Raw genomic sequence first — 13338 nt, forward strand, 5'->3', positions numbered from 1 at the left:
GCAGAGCATTGATTTTTTTCTTTTTTTTTTCTCTCTCTCTCTCTCTCTCTTTTTTTGAATGCTAGAACATCATCCAAAAATCTATCAATACAAACAACATCTTTGGAGAAAAAGCAGCAGTCCCAGGCTGCCTCTTCATTAACCCCAAAGCTGCTGGCCTGAGATGGCGGGGCCACTTCCGGGAGACCCAAGCTGGGGACGCACTTGTGTCCCTTCCCAGAATGGTAGTCTCTCTCGGGGATCTTTAGTGGCCTTGCGTGGCAACCGCTTAGCCCTGGGACCCGGGAGGCTATTCAGATGTAAATTAATTTTCCTTAGACAAAATTAAAAACTGAGTTCCTTGGTTCAATGAGCCACATTTCAGGGCCTCAGTAGCCATGTGTGGCCCGTGGCTACCATATTGGGTAGTGCAGGCCCACCGCCTTCTGTCGTCAAAGAAAGTTCTGCTTTAGAACAGGGCTCGACACACTTTCTCTGTGAAGAAAAAGCAGCTAGTGGGTACAATGTAAATAAATCAGTCCAGCTGCATTCCAATAAAACTTTATTTATAAACACAGGCGGTGGGCCGGTTTTGGCCCACAGGCCATCGTTTGCTGATTCCTGCTTTAGTGGCTTCTTCGGAAAACTTAAGGATCTCAGAAGGTGAGAAATAGTTAAACACTAAAGATGGGCACATAGGAGCTGTTGGGGGCTGGAAACATTTCCTAGCTTGATTCCGGTGGTGGCAATATGGGGGTAACATGCAATATTTGTGCATTTCACTCTATATAAATTGTCTCTCAATTTAAAAAAATCTTTAGCAGGTGAGCCTGTCTTAGGGAGATAGAAGGTCTCAGGATGTCAGCATCCTGTAGGATCCCTGAGCAGTCTTACCCCATGGGACCCCTCTGGGGCTTCAGATGCCCCAAGGAGGGCCATGCTGGGGGCCTCTCATCTACAACCCCCTGTCCCAAGACCTGTGCGATTTATAAGGGTTCTGGGGCTAAGGAAAAGCTTAACAATAGCCACCAAAAGGTCAAACCCATCTGTTTCTGGCTTTTGAGAACATGTGAGTCCTTGAGAGAAGCAGACACGAGGCTGGACCACAAGCTGGAACTGCGGTGGTGGCGGGGTGGAGGCCGGGGGTAGTGGGCTGAGCCTGGAGGGCTCCCCGACTCCAGGCTCCCCTCTGGCCGGGGCGGCGCCCATCTTCTATATGTTCCATATTGGGTGTCTGAGCAAGAACTCTCTTGTGAAAACTCCAGCTCAAACTACTGCCTTTTAGTCTTCGAGTCAGATTATTTTGGCCCCAAACAAGCCGCAGAGTGGATAGCTAGAAGCACAACTCTGGAGCCAGAAGGCAGAGTTCAAATTCCAGTTCCAGCTGCGTGACTTTGAGGAAGTCACTTCCGCTCTCTGTGCCTCAGTTTAGTTCTCTGTAAAATGGGGTTAATGATAGGAGCCGACTCGTAGGTCGTTGTGAGAATAAAATGCATTAACGCTTGAAAACCCCTCTGCACCACGCAAAGCATCTCATGTTTGTTAGAGAAAAAGGACTTTGGGGTCTGCCTGGGACCACCCTTCATTAATTCCTTCAACAGTCTTGGCTGATGCAGGTGCCAGGCCTTGGGCAAGAGGCCAGCCTGGGGAAGTCACGACAAACGCCCCTCTTTTCCTACCCCGAGGTCCCACTCATTTCTCACCTTCCAGCTGTCCCACCTCCAGGTCCCCAAAGCCAGTCCCAACACAGCCAGCGGCTCCTCAGGACCCCGAGGCCCGAGTCCAGGAACCTGCTCTGCTCCAGGAGCTACCAGTGTCACATGTCCCCAGAGTGAGCTGGGACGAAGGGAGGCCACTCTGCCCCAGACCTGGACATGCTGCCCTCAGCGTCCGGTTGCTCAGGGCCCAGACTTCCTCTCCCAGGAGGCTGGATCCTGCTCCTTGTCCCCCCACAGCTGGAGAAGCCCCGCTCTGGGCACACAGGTGGCCTGAGGCTCTGTCCCCACCTTCACCTGCCCACCCATCCTGGTGACCTCTTGTCCCTGAGGAGCCGTTCCTGTCAGTCAGTCACTCACTTGACGACTATTTATAGGACATCTGGTCAAAGTGGGAATTGGAGTCTGGGAGACCTCCATGCTCAGCCCGTTAACTGCCCTCCCCAGGGTTCCAGCTTCGTGGAGTTCACGTCTAGCTAAATGTGCAATAAACAGTAAAGATCATTTCACCTGGAGATCCATTCAAAGAAGAAAATAACTGGACAGATTGGGAGCAGGTGTGGTCAGGGAAGGCTTCCTGGAGGAAGTGACCATTACACAGAAACGCGATGGAGGGGAAGGAGCCAGACACATAGAGATCTGGGTGAGGGGCATTCCCTCCAGCAGATGGAAAGGCACAAGAGAACAGTCAGTGCCCAGTGCCCAGGACCCCTCTTCCTGCCTGCTCAGTTGACACCCTGCTTTGACCTGGAAACGTGGAGCTACCATTCACTGACAGTGCCCAGTGGTTACCAGCCGGGGTCACCACTGCAGGGGTCTGGATTCAAATTCTGTTCCAATCCCCTCCCAGCTGAGAGATCTCAGCCACAGCCCCTCGGGTCTGTTTCCTCACTGAAAAATGGCCAGGTTAATGCATCCGCCAGGGGCTCCTGGTGGGGGGCAAGGGTGTGAAGGGCTTAGCACGGCTCTGCCGCCCAGCAAGTGCTCAGCCAACATCAGCCGGGACAGAAGATCCAGCACCCCCACGCCAGGCAAGCCTAATTATAGATGCCCAGAAGCCACTTGTCAGCCCCTTGTGACTCTGGCAGACAGCCAAAGGGCCACCCGAGGCAGGAAGGCTCTCCCAGCGGTCACCTGGTCTCCGCAGCAGGCTGGGCCCCGCCGTCCATGCCTCGCTGCAGGACCCGGCCGACCCAGAGGCAGCAGCGGGCAGCAGGTGCGGCGGGGGATGAGGAGTCAGGCAGGTCTGACAAGGAGGAACTGCAGAAGAGCCTCAGTTTCCCAGTCTGCTCAGTAGACATATCGGTGGAGCTCACCTCCCAGGGCCATGTGAAGATTCAGGGAAGGGCCAGTCCCCCATGGGGGCTCCTGCTGCCCTCCACAGCCCACACTCCATACACCAACGTGGACGTCAGCGTCATTCAGATCAATTTCCCCTCAGGCTTCCTTTTCTCTTTTATTCGACAAATACATGCTGAGCCCCTTGGTGTGTCTGCCTCCGAGTTCAGTGCTGGGTGGACAGAAATGCCCAGACAGCCACCCCAGGGCTTACGAGGCCAGTGCAGGTGGCCAGCGGGGGGGCAGGCACGGTGTAACCTGCTGGAGGAACAAACCAGAGGTCCCAGAGAGAATAACCGTTCTTCTTTATTCTTCCGCTGGTGGGTTCACTGGCTTCACAGGCGCCCAGCCTTGTCCAGCGGGCCTGGGGCTCCGAAGTCACCTGGGGGAGGTGGAGGGGCTCCAGCCCCAGGCCTGCATGCGAGACCCTCTGCCGTGACCCGGCCCTGGGTCGGCCCCCACCCTGCTGTGATACCCTGGGCAAGGCATGTAGCCATGCTGTGCCTCAGTTTCCTCTTCTGCGACATAGGTGATGGTAATAATAAAAACGTTCTGTGTGGGGGCTGGCCCCGTGGCCGAGTGGTTAGGTTCACGCGCTCCGCTGCAGGCGGCCCAGTGTTTCATTGGTTCGAATCCTGGGCGCGGACATGGCACTGCTCATCAAACCACGCTGAGGCAGCATCCCACATGCCACAACTACAAGGACCCACAATGAAGAATATACAACTATGTACCAGGGGGCTTTGGGGAGAAAAAGGAAAAAATAAAATCTTAAAAAAAAACGTTCTGTGTGATCACAGGGGTGATCCGCATCCTGTAGGCTCCAGGGGAATCATTGCTCCCGTTACTGTCTGGGAGATGATGGTGGTTCCAGCACCAGGATCACCCCAGGTTCAAGGAAGGGAGACACACCCCTCCCTACCCCAAGATCCAACCCACTGGATGACTCTGGGCACTTCTATCCCACTGGGGCCATTTCTAGATCACCCTCTGGAACTGAGGGTGCTAGGCTAAGCAGAGGTCACCACCATGGATTCTTGCTCTTTCCATATTGTAGAGCTGTTGCTGGGAAGTGGTTGATCAGGCAGGGACTACATTTCCCAGCATCCCTTGCAACAAGGTGGGGTCATGTGATGATCTCTGGCCAATAGACTGTGAGATGGAGGGAGGGCTCACGTCAGGACTGACTGGTTAACCAGTGAGTGTGTCTCTTTGTCTGAGCCACAAGTTGAAGACGGTAGAGCCACAAGATAGAAGGAGGCTGGGTGGCTGAATGACTGCATGGAGGAGGGCCACCAACCAGGAATGCCAGCAGTGGGCTGTGACATTAGTGAGAAACGAACCTTTATTGTGTCCGACCATGCATGCAACAGTTCCATCTGTTAATGCAGCCAGCATTGCCTTAACTACCACGTACATATATATTCGTTATATGTATTTTTTTGGTTGTATATCCATCATCTCTTTTAATACTCAGCAAACTTCTAATAATACACACTACTCATTTTTTGAGCATTTAATTTGTGCCAAGCACTGGGCTAATTTCGTTGCATATACTTTCTTCTTTATCTTAACCACAATTCTATAAGCTGGTCTCATAGGATTATTCGTATTCCCACATTATCGATGAGGAAATTGAGACTTGAAAACATCCAGAAACCCGCCCTGAACCAGCAGCAAATAAGGGGAAGTGGCCAGATTAGAGCCCAGAGTTCACAGTCTTCATTGCTGTGCTCCACGGCCTCCCAGAACCCACCACCGTTGATGTTATAAGCCCTGAGTTACAAGCGAGGACACAGAGGTCCACAACTTGGCCGTGGTCTCACAAGTAGTAAGCGGCGGTGACTGGCTTAGAACCTGGAGTTGTCTGGCTCCCAACCCTGGTGCGCTTGCTTTGCCTGCACGGCCGCCTCTGTCACCCCGTCCAGCGGGCACTGCAGCCCTGACCCTGTTCCCATCCTCCCGTGTTACGGTGCCATGGCTGAAGGCGAACTTGGCTCCACGGAGCCTGTTATGATGCTAAATAAATTTTTCTCTTGGCAGCCTTGGCACTTATTAAGCACCTGGGAGGTGGTTAGTGATTTGTGCTGTCCAAAACACTCTTAATTACTGTCTAATCAAGATATCTTTCACTGCAGAGAAAAATTAGACAGGAGAGAAGGGGAAATGTCTATGCGTGCGACTTTCGGGGTCCTTGTTGTACATTTCCCCTCAGTCACCACGTCTCCTGAGTCTCCCTCAGGGAAGGGGGTAAGGAAATGAAGATGGAGGGAAACTGTCTCTGAAAGAGGCTTTACTTTCCCCCAGCAATCCCACTTCATGGACGTGGTCTGGAAGTAAACTGGAATGAGTGATGATGAAGACGGACACGCAGGATGCTCGTCACAGTGTTGTTGGTCAGAGAGAAAAATTGGAAACATCTGAAATGCCCACTGACGGGGCACAAGGTAGATAAACTGTGGTGTGTCTGTGGAGGGAGTACTACGCAGCTGTTAAAAAGAACTACCTGAAGCCATTTGGGCTGATACAGAGCAATCTGCAGAAAAAGCAGCAGGCAGAACAATGAGCGTCCTATGCTCCCATCTGTGTAAAAACAAAAGAACACTTGTCATCATTACCGGCATTTATCAAGGGCTTGACATGCTCTATTTTAGATGGTCACATTTATCGCTTCACTTAACCCTTGCAAAACTCTTATGATATAGGAACCTTTATCATCCCCAATGAGGAAACTAAGGCTCAGAGATGGTTAGCCATGAGTGTCCCAGGGTCACATCTTTAGTGAGTGGTGGGGCTAGGATTCCCACCCAGGAAGTCTTCCAAGGGAAAAGTATTGGAACTGAGACCCCCTACCCAAAGGACCCCCTACCCAAAGGACTCCCAAAGGGCAATATTCTCAAAGGAAGAAGAAGTAGGGAAAAACATTATGTGCAGGCAAAGGGCAGCAACAAGGAAGTTTGTCTTTCTTGGCTTGGACTCAGAGTGAGAAAAAAGTTCCCTTAAGAATTTATAATCATGTACCTACGATCACAGCAATTTGGGGTTTAAATTTGTATCACCTGCCTGGGAGGGAACCTCCAAACTGAGACCAGGAATGATGCTATCATGGCAAACCAGACAGAAGCAAATGCTAAAGCTCCCTGGAGGGTACCAGATGCCCCCGCAGCCATGGCACCCAGGATTCCCACGGATACGGCCTTGCCGAAGATGAGCTCACAATCCCAAATCATAAAACATACAGGAAAATGAACCATCACAAAAATGCCTGGGAAGACGTAGGAGGAACTGATGGCAGCTGCCTTCTAAGAGTAGTGACGGAGGGATGGAGTGGAGGGAGACTCGGCTTTTTACCTAACACACACCTAAGGCAGGTTGCGTTTCTTAGAGTAAGGAGTTTATACTGCTTTCCTCTTTCTGTTTCAAAATAAGAGGTATTTGGTTTGAAAAGGAAGAAGGAAGACAGGAGGGAGATGGGGAAAGAGGGAGGGGGAAAGCTAGCTTTTGTAGCCCTGGCCCCCACCTCACAGACTGCTCTTCCCTCCACGCCTGCCAGCCCTGGCTGTTACCACTGGCCCAGGTGATGCTTCACGGAACAGAGCCGGGATCCCTCCCATTTGCCAAGGATGTTTCACACTGAGTGATTCGTCTAAAACCCATCGTTGGGTCCCTGCCTCCAACAGAACGGAAGTCCTACTCTAGTTCCTCTGCTGGCGTCAACCCACCTCCAGTCTCGTTTCTACCTTCTGGAATCTTCCTCAAGCCCCACCTCCTTTCTCCACCCGCAGCCCCTCCTCTGTCCAGAACACACCCCAGGCCTTGCTCAGAACACCCTTCTCCCGGCCCTTCCGCTGACCCCACCAGCCCATCCTCGGGTCAGCAGCCAGGGTAACCTTCCCAAAATGCAAACCAGATTCCTCTCCTGCTTGGAATGTTCCAAAGGCTTCCTGCTCTCTCAGAATAGACTACAAGTTCCCGGGTGACCTGGTCCCCACTGGCCAGTCCCATGTCATCAGCTGCTGTAACCCTCCTGCCCGCCCCCACCTCTGCTCACTCTGCTCCATCCACAGCAGCCTCTTGTCAGGCCTGTGAACGCAGCAGCTCAGGCCACAGGCACAGAGGCCCATCCACTGCCCGCTCACTTTCCCCATGCAGGGAACGCCTTTTCAATCTTCAGAGTCAGGCTAAATGCCCTCGCCCTTGGGAGGCCTCCCTGGACCCGCCTAGAACACGTGCTGTGGGTCCCTGTGGGACATAGAAAAACAGCCCCCACAGATGCCCACACCCTAGTCCTCAGAACCTGTGAATATGTGACCTTACCTGGCAATAGGGACTTTGCAGACGTGATGAAGTTAAGGATCTAGAGATGGGAAGATTATCCTGGATTATCTGGGTGGGTCCCATGTCATCACAAAGGTCCTTATAAGACAGTAGGAAGGTCAGAGCTGAAAGAGGTGAGGAAAAGACAGAAATAGAGATATCGGAAGGTCCTACATTGCTGGTTTTCAAGATGAAGGATGGGGCCACGAGCCAAGGGGCGCAGGTGGCTTCTAAAAGCTAGAAAAGGCACGGACATGGATTTTCCCCTGGAACTTCCAGAGGAAATCATCTCTAATGTTAAAACAAGACAACAGGGGCCCGGTCCCTGGTCGAGTGGTTAAAGTTCCATGCACTCAGCTTTGGCAGCCCGGGTTCACAGGTTTGGATCCTGAGCATGGCCATATGCTACTCACCAGCCATGCTGTGGAGGTATCCCACACACAAGAAAATAGAGGAGGATTGGCACAGATGTTAGCTCAGGGCAAATCTTCCTCAGCAAAAAAAAAACAAAAACAAAAACAAAAAAAACAAAACAACAGGCCCAAAAAGGAGTCGCTGATGCTAAGCCCCATGTCAGCAAACCAAGAGTTAATTACAGTTTCGGCTCTCTCAGAAATGGACTCTTAAACCAGTGCTCCTGCTTCCTTCTGCCCGTCAAAGTCTTGCGTTTTGTGCAGCTTCTCGGAACTCTTTTCAGTCTCCTAGATTGGATGCTGCCCGATTCATGAATCGCTGAACAAAGCCAGTAGGATCTTTAAAATTGACTCCACCGAATTTCGTTTTTCAACACCGCCAACACCTTGATTCTCGTCCTTCCGACCTCCAGAACTGTAAGGGAATGAATGTGTGTGGTTTCAAGCCACCGAGTCTGTGCTCACTTGTTACAGCAGCAACAGAAACTAACACGCCGCCCCCCCCACCCCTGCCCACAGTCCTCAGGCCTGAGCATCTCTGAGAATCCCAGGGAGCCCTGCCACCAGCCCCAGCATCACGGACCTGGGGGCCTCTCCAGACCCGCGGAAGAACTAACGGCTCTGGGAGCTGGTATAGCAACGCCCCGGCTCCCGCTCCCCACAGGAGAGGGGACACAGCTCTGAGGGGCGAGTTTCACGTGGTCCCCCGAGGTGCCCCCAGGCTGGAACTCCAGCTGCGCATGGGGTAACTGAGTCACGCCCTACATGAGCTGCCCTCCCCTCCCTGTCTCACTGCCTTCTTCCTCTTCAGGTGTCTTTCTAGAATCATCTCCGAAGCAAATCACTTGCTTTTGAATCTTTATCTCTGAGCAACTCAAACCAAGTCGCCCCCTGCCCTGTTCTCTCTTGCCGCTCCCCTCCTCCTGCCTCCCAGAGCCCAGCATGACTGTAACTCCACATCTTCCCCGCCCCGGACTGCCAGCCCCACCGAGGTGGGGCCAGGCCGGCTCATTCACCTGTCTCTGGAGTGAGCACAGGGCCAGGCTTGCTGGGCATGCTGGGTAAATGTTTGTCAAGTGACTGAGTGAGCAAATCACCTTTTTAGAGAAAGGAGAGCATCCTCTGGAAGGCAGGAAGTGCTCACACTGCCAATAGCTTCCTAACAAATCCTGGGGTGGGGGGGGTCTGCTCTCATGGAACCCAAGTGCCTGTGACAATGAGCAGAGGCACCAAAATATCCCGGGGCGTTTGTTCTCCTAAATGGAGAACCAGCACCTGCCAGTGCAGGCCAGGCTTCCTGGCCTCTGTGCATAGTACAAAGCCACCCAGGCAGGGTCACCCCAACTCCAAAGGGGGCCCCCAGAGAGGCCAGCCTCACCGCTGGGTCCCCGGGTTCCTGAGGGAGTCTCGTGGCTGTGCCCCCCCCCCCCACCTGGAATGCCTTTCACGCATCTGGAAAACAGCAGGGTTATCTTTCTAGACTCACCTCGAGCAGGGGCTTTCTCAGTCTCCCTTCCTGTCCCTTTCTGGGACAGCCCACCTGAGCCCCACTCTCCGCCTCCTCTGATGCTTCCTGGTCTGGGTGTCTCGCCCCTCTGGGGCAGGAACCCTGTCCATCCCCATGCCTGGGTGCCTGGCACACAGTCAGCGCCCAGTACTTGCTGACGCAGGCAGCTTCACCTCCTCGGCTGTAAGTCTGGGAGGCCTGCAGGCTCACCCCACACCCCTGCCCCAGGGTGGGTCCCAAGCCCAGCAGCTGGCCACAGCTGGAGTCTCAGAGGCCCAAAGGGAAGCGCTGGGAAGGTTCCTGATGTCTCTAGAAAGAGAGAAGGGATGAGGAGGAAGAGCTGAGGGGCTGGGGCAGCTGGACGAAGGGCAAGCCTGCCCGCCGGCGTATCCCAGGCCCCGGGTCGGCACGGGCACCCTCACTCTGAGCCCCATCGACACCGCAGGACCTGGGAAGAGCCTCGGGCAGCCTGGTCCCAGCTCCTGCTGGGAGGCATCTGGAAGGCTCGAGGTGAGGGGAGTATAAAAATACCATTCTCCATATTCCTGAACAAAGAGATGAAGACAGGGACCCTGGGGCCTGGATTCAGGGTGGGGACCTGGCCTCAGAAAGTCTGTAACTCAGACGAGTTACTCGTGTAACCTCAGACGAGTCCCGTGAGCCTGGGTGGTTCCATCGGAAGAGACGACAGCCAGGCTCCAAGTCCTCCTCCGGGCTGTGCATCCTTGGCAGGGCCTGGCCCCCGTCACAGCCTCCCTGTAGAGCAGCCGGGACGGCTCAATGAGCCTGGCCTGGAAAGCACTCCCCGGGGCCTGCAAAAATTCACTCGTCCCATCGGCGTACATCTAATGAACACCTACTGTGCGCCAGGCACCCTGCTAGGCTCTAAGGGTTGGGCATCAAACAAAAGACAGAAAGAGTAAGGAGGGGTGTGGCCAGAGCAGAGCGGGCAGGAGGGAGAGGCGGGCAGGCCCAGGGCCCCCAGAGCCCGGCAAACAGGTCAGAAGTTGATTCGAAACAACAGGAGGCTCAAAGAAAAGCTTTGAGCAAAATTGGAGCCACCCTGGGAGATGCTCGAAGCAGACGTATCCTTGTGTTGGCATCTGTGGGCATCTGGCCCTTCCCCCCAAAGAACCCTGGCTCCCCTCCCTGCGGGCAGCTGCTCGCAACCTTTGAATGTTCCTGGCACCTCTCCTAAACTAGAATCCTTGGCCACCCCGTCACAAGTATTAAATCACTCAAAACAACACTAAACAAGTCAGGGGTAGGAGCGAGAACCACACACAGCGTAAGAAAGAATTTGTGGCCGGCACACCGTGCACTTGGACCCAGTTTGGGAAGAACGGGCCTTGCCCTGGGTCTCTTGCAGACTCCCGTGGAGAGTTCTGGCTCCTTCCAGTGAGCGTCCCAGCTTTCTGTGGGGCAGCGTGGCACTGGCTTCCCCTCCCACCAGCCCCTCACACAGGTGGTCTTGCTGTTGACCAACCCCACTCAGTACGTGCCATGATGGGGCTTGGCTGGCCAAAAGGAGCGGGTCATCAAAATTTAGGGACATCGCGGGGAAAGGCACCCAGCCATCTGTTGACGACCAATGACTCGGGAACATGGGGGTCCCTGTTCCTCCTCCACCTGGGACCCCGGACTCGCACGTGTGACTTGCTGCCAGTCCTTCTCGTCACTGAGAATTAGATTCTCCCACAGGAGCTGTTGCAGCTAGTGAGGATCAGAGCACTCATTCTGGAATGATCTTATCAACAAATGAGTCGATGGCGTGGCTGTTGACCCTTCCATCGGATTTCTCCTCCCGACCTCGGTCCTTGGCCCGCCCTCCAGGGCTTTCCATGGCTTTGTGCCTGCCGATCTCGCCTGCCTCATCTTCTTCCGTGGCCCAATTTCCCCTCCTCATTCCAGCCTCACCAGATCAGGCCATGGCTCCTGTTGATCCTCCGCACCTTTGCACATGCTGGTGCCTCTGCCTGGAACATCATCCTTCTCTCTGTGTCCCTGGAAAATTCATACTCAGTGCCCAGCTAAAACGTCCCCTTCTCCAGAAAGCTCCTCCATCCTGAGTCTGTCTCTGATCCTGGTCTGTCATTCTGGGTCCATCTCCCCCATCGACCTGGGAGGTCCTCAAGGGTAGAGATTGGGTCTTACACCCCCACAGCCCACCAGCGCCCAGTACTGAAGTCCTTTAGAGCCACACACCTTGAGCTCCCGAGCCTCAGTTTCCACACCTGGAGAATGGGGTCATCACACCAACCTCCCAGCATTGGGGGGACCAGGAGACAAGGAGACACGAAAGCTCCACCTGGAAGATGCACAGAGCCCGAGAAGCGACGGGCCGCCCCTCACAGCAGCCAGGAGGCCAGAGCAGAGCCAGCCCCCTTCCGAGGGGAAGCGAGGACGACACCTGTGTGCATCCCTCCCCTGCTGGGAAAAAGCAACAAGGAGAAATGCAGACCGTGGGTCCTTTACTCCTCCAAGCCACCCTCCGCTCCTGTCCTCCCACTGACCCTGCGGAGCAGTCCCTGCCAGGTTAACACTCGCTGACCTCATACCACACCGGTCAAGAGACCAAAAGGAGAACTTGTCCCCAGCCAGGGGCCAGTTGTCCTCACAGAAGTCACGAGGCTCGGCACAGGAGAAAGCTGAGCCCGGGGGAGTGGAGCCCGCGGCCTGGTCGAGACAGAGGCAGGAACGAGCAGGGCAGCCCCGTGTCCGAGGGCCTCCTGGGGCCACAAGCTCCCCAGACATCATCTCACATCCCCACACCAGCCCGGTGAGGTGTGTACCTTTAGCATCCCCACTCTGCAGATGGGGAAACCGAGGCTGAGTGTGGAGCGACGTGCCCAAGGTTTCAAGCGAGGATTTGAACCCGCGGCTGTGGGACGTTCCGATCCCCCTGCTTCCCAGCCCCAGTCAGTTTCTGCTGTCGCTGTTTGCAGCCTGGGGCACCCTCCCTCACCGCATGGTCAGACTGTTTGCAAGGAAGCCTTTGAGACACAGCAGATACAAATGTGGGTCCCCACTCGAGGTTCCTGATGTCATCTCCACTAAGGGCCCGAAGGCTCCCCCTTCGGGAAGTCAGCTGCGCCGCCCCCATAACTTGTGGCCTGGACAGAGGGGGCTGTGCCAGAAGGTTGGCCCCGCTGCACCTGGGGAGGGTCAGGACGAGGCCCTAAGCCACCCTCCCCGCAGTGACCCCCATTTACTGAGAGACTCCTGTGGCCGCCCAGGCAGTAGCTTTCTGTCACTTCCTTCCATGTGCACCTCGTGGTCCCATCTCTGAGCCCTGATGTCCACAGGTTTTCCCTCATCCTCTCAGTAAACATCCATTGGTCCTCAGGGACAGAGTAGGGCACAAGATGGGCACAGCCCCTGCTCTATTATCACATGGAGGAGGCAGATAGCACACAGGTCAGCAAACTAATCACTAAATAAACGAAGATTGCATGGGGCCTGGGAGAAATGAACTGAGCACCACTTAGAGAGTGCAGCAAGTGGAGTAGTCAGGGAGGGCTGCCTGGAGGTCCCTGACTGAGCGCTTAAAGACGAGAAGGAGCCACCCTGCAAAGGGCTGGGGAACGAGAGTGGACTGGGGGAATGGAACGAGGGGAGGATTGTCCAGCCCCTGCCGTAAACTGGAGCACCATCAAGGTCGTTCTTGATGTCTGCCCGACCCTCTGTCATTTGGCCACGCCAGCCTTCCGCAGCCGGTCTCATGTTGCAGAGCACTTTATAGTTTATAAGGCATGTTCCTACCCAGGGTCTTCTTGGCTCCTCACATCTGCCCTGAAGTGCATAGATGAGAAACTGAGGCACAGAGAGGAAAACGTCATCCAAGGTCACACAGCCAGGTGTCCCTCTCCTACCATGGGCCCCTGCCCCTCGCCACCTGCCTCCTGACCTTCCCGGTGGCTGGAGGGCCCCTGCCCGTCCCCCTCCCAGGCCCGCCAGCCTCCGGGGAAGGGAGGTGTCTCTGCACCAGCCCATATATAACCCACTCCACGTGCCTTCTCTGCATTAATAAATGGGGAACCAAGGGCTCATAAATCGTGGGGCTGCCAAT

The 13338-nt window shown here is 54.8% G+C and overlaps 1 long non-coding RNA gene across 3 annotated transcripts; it reads right to left on the minus strand.

Annotated features, from left to right (window-relative positions):
* Positions 1-2548: 2548 nt before the first annotated feature.
* LOC123287629 (uncharacterized) lies at positions 2549-11758 on the minus strand. 3 transcript variants are annotated; one of them, XR_006530966.2, is made up of 4 exons: positions 9249-11758; positions 7946-8177; positions 7350-7474; positions 2549-5615 (listed from the first exon to the last, which is right to left on the minus strand). It is a non-coding gene; the product is annotated as an uncharacterized lncRNA (long non-coding RNA). The 3 variants fall into 3 exon arrangements; XR_011505417.1 differs by having other exon boundaries at positions 7763-8177; XR_011505418.1 differs by having other exon boundaries at positions 2550-5615; positions 7763-8177; positions 11475-11758.
* Between the last annotated feature and the right edge of the window lie 1580 nt (positions 11759-13338).

Source organism: Equus asinus, chromosome 8 (genome assembly GCF_041296235.1).
Source record: "Equus asinus isolate D_3611 breed Donkey chromosome 8, EquAss-T2T_v2, whole genome shotgun sequence".
Lineage (NCBI taxonomy): Eukaryota > Metazoa > Chordata > Mammalia > Perissodactyla > Equidae > Equus > Equus asinus.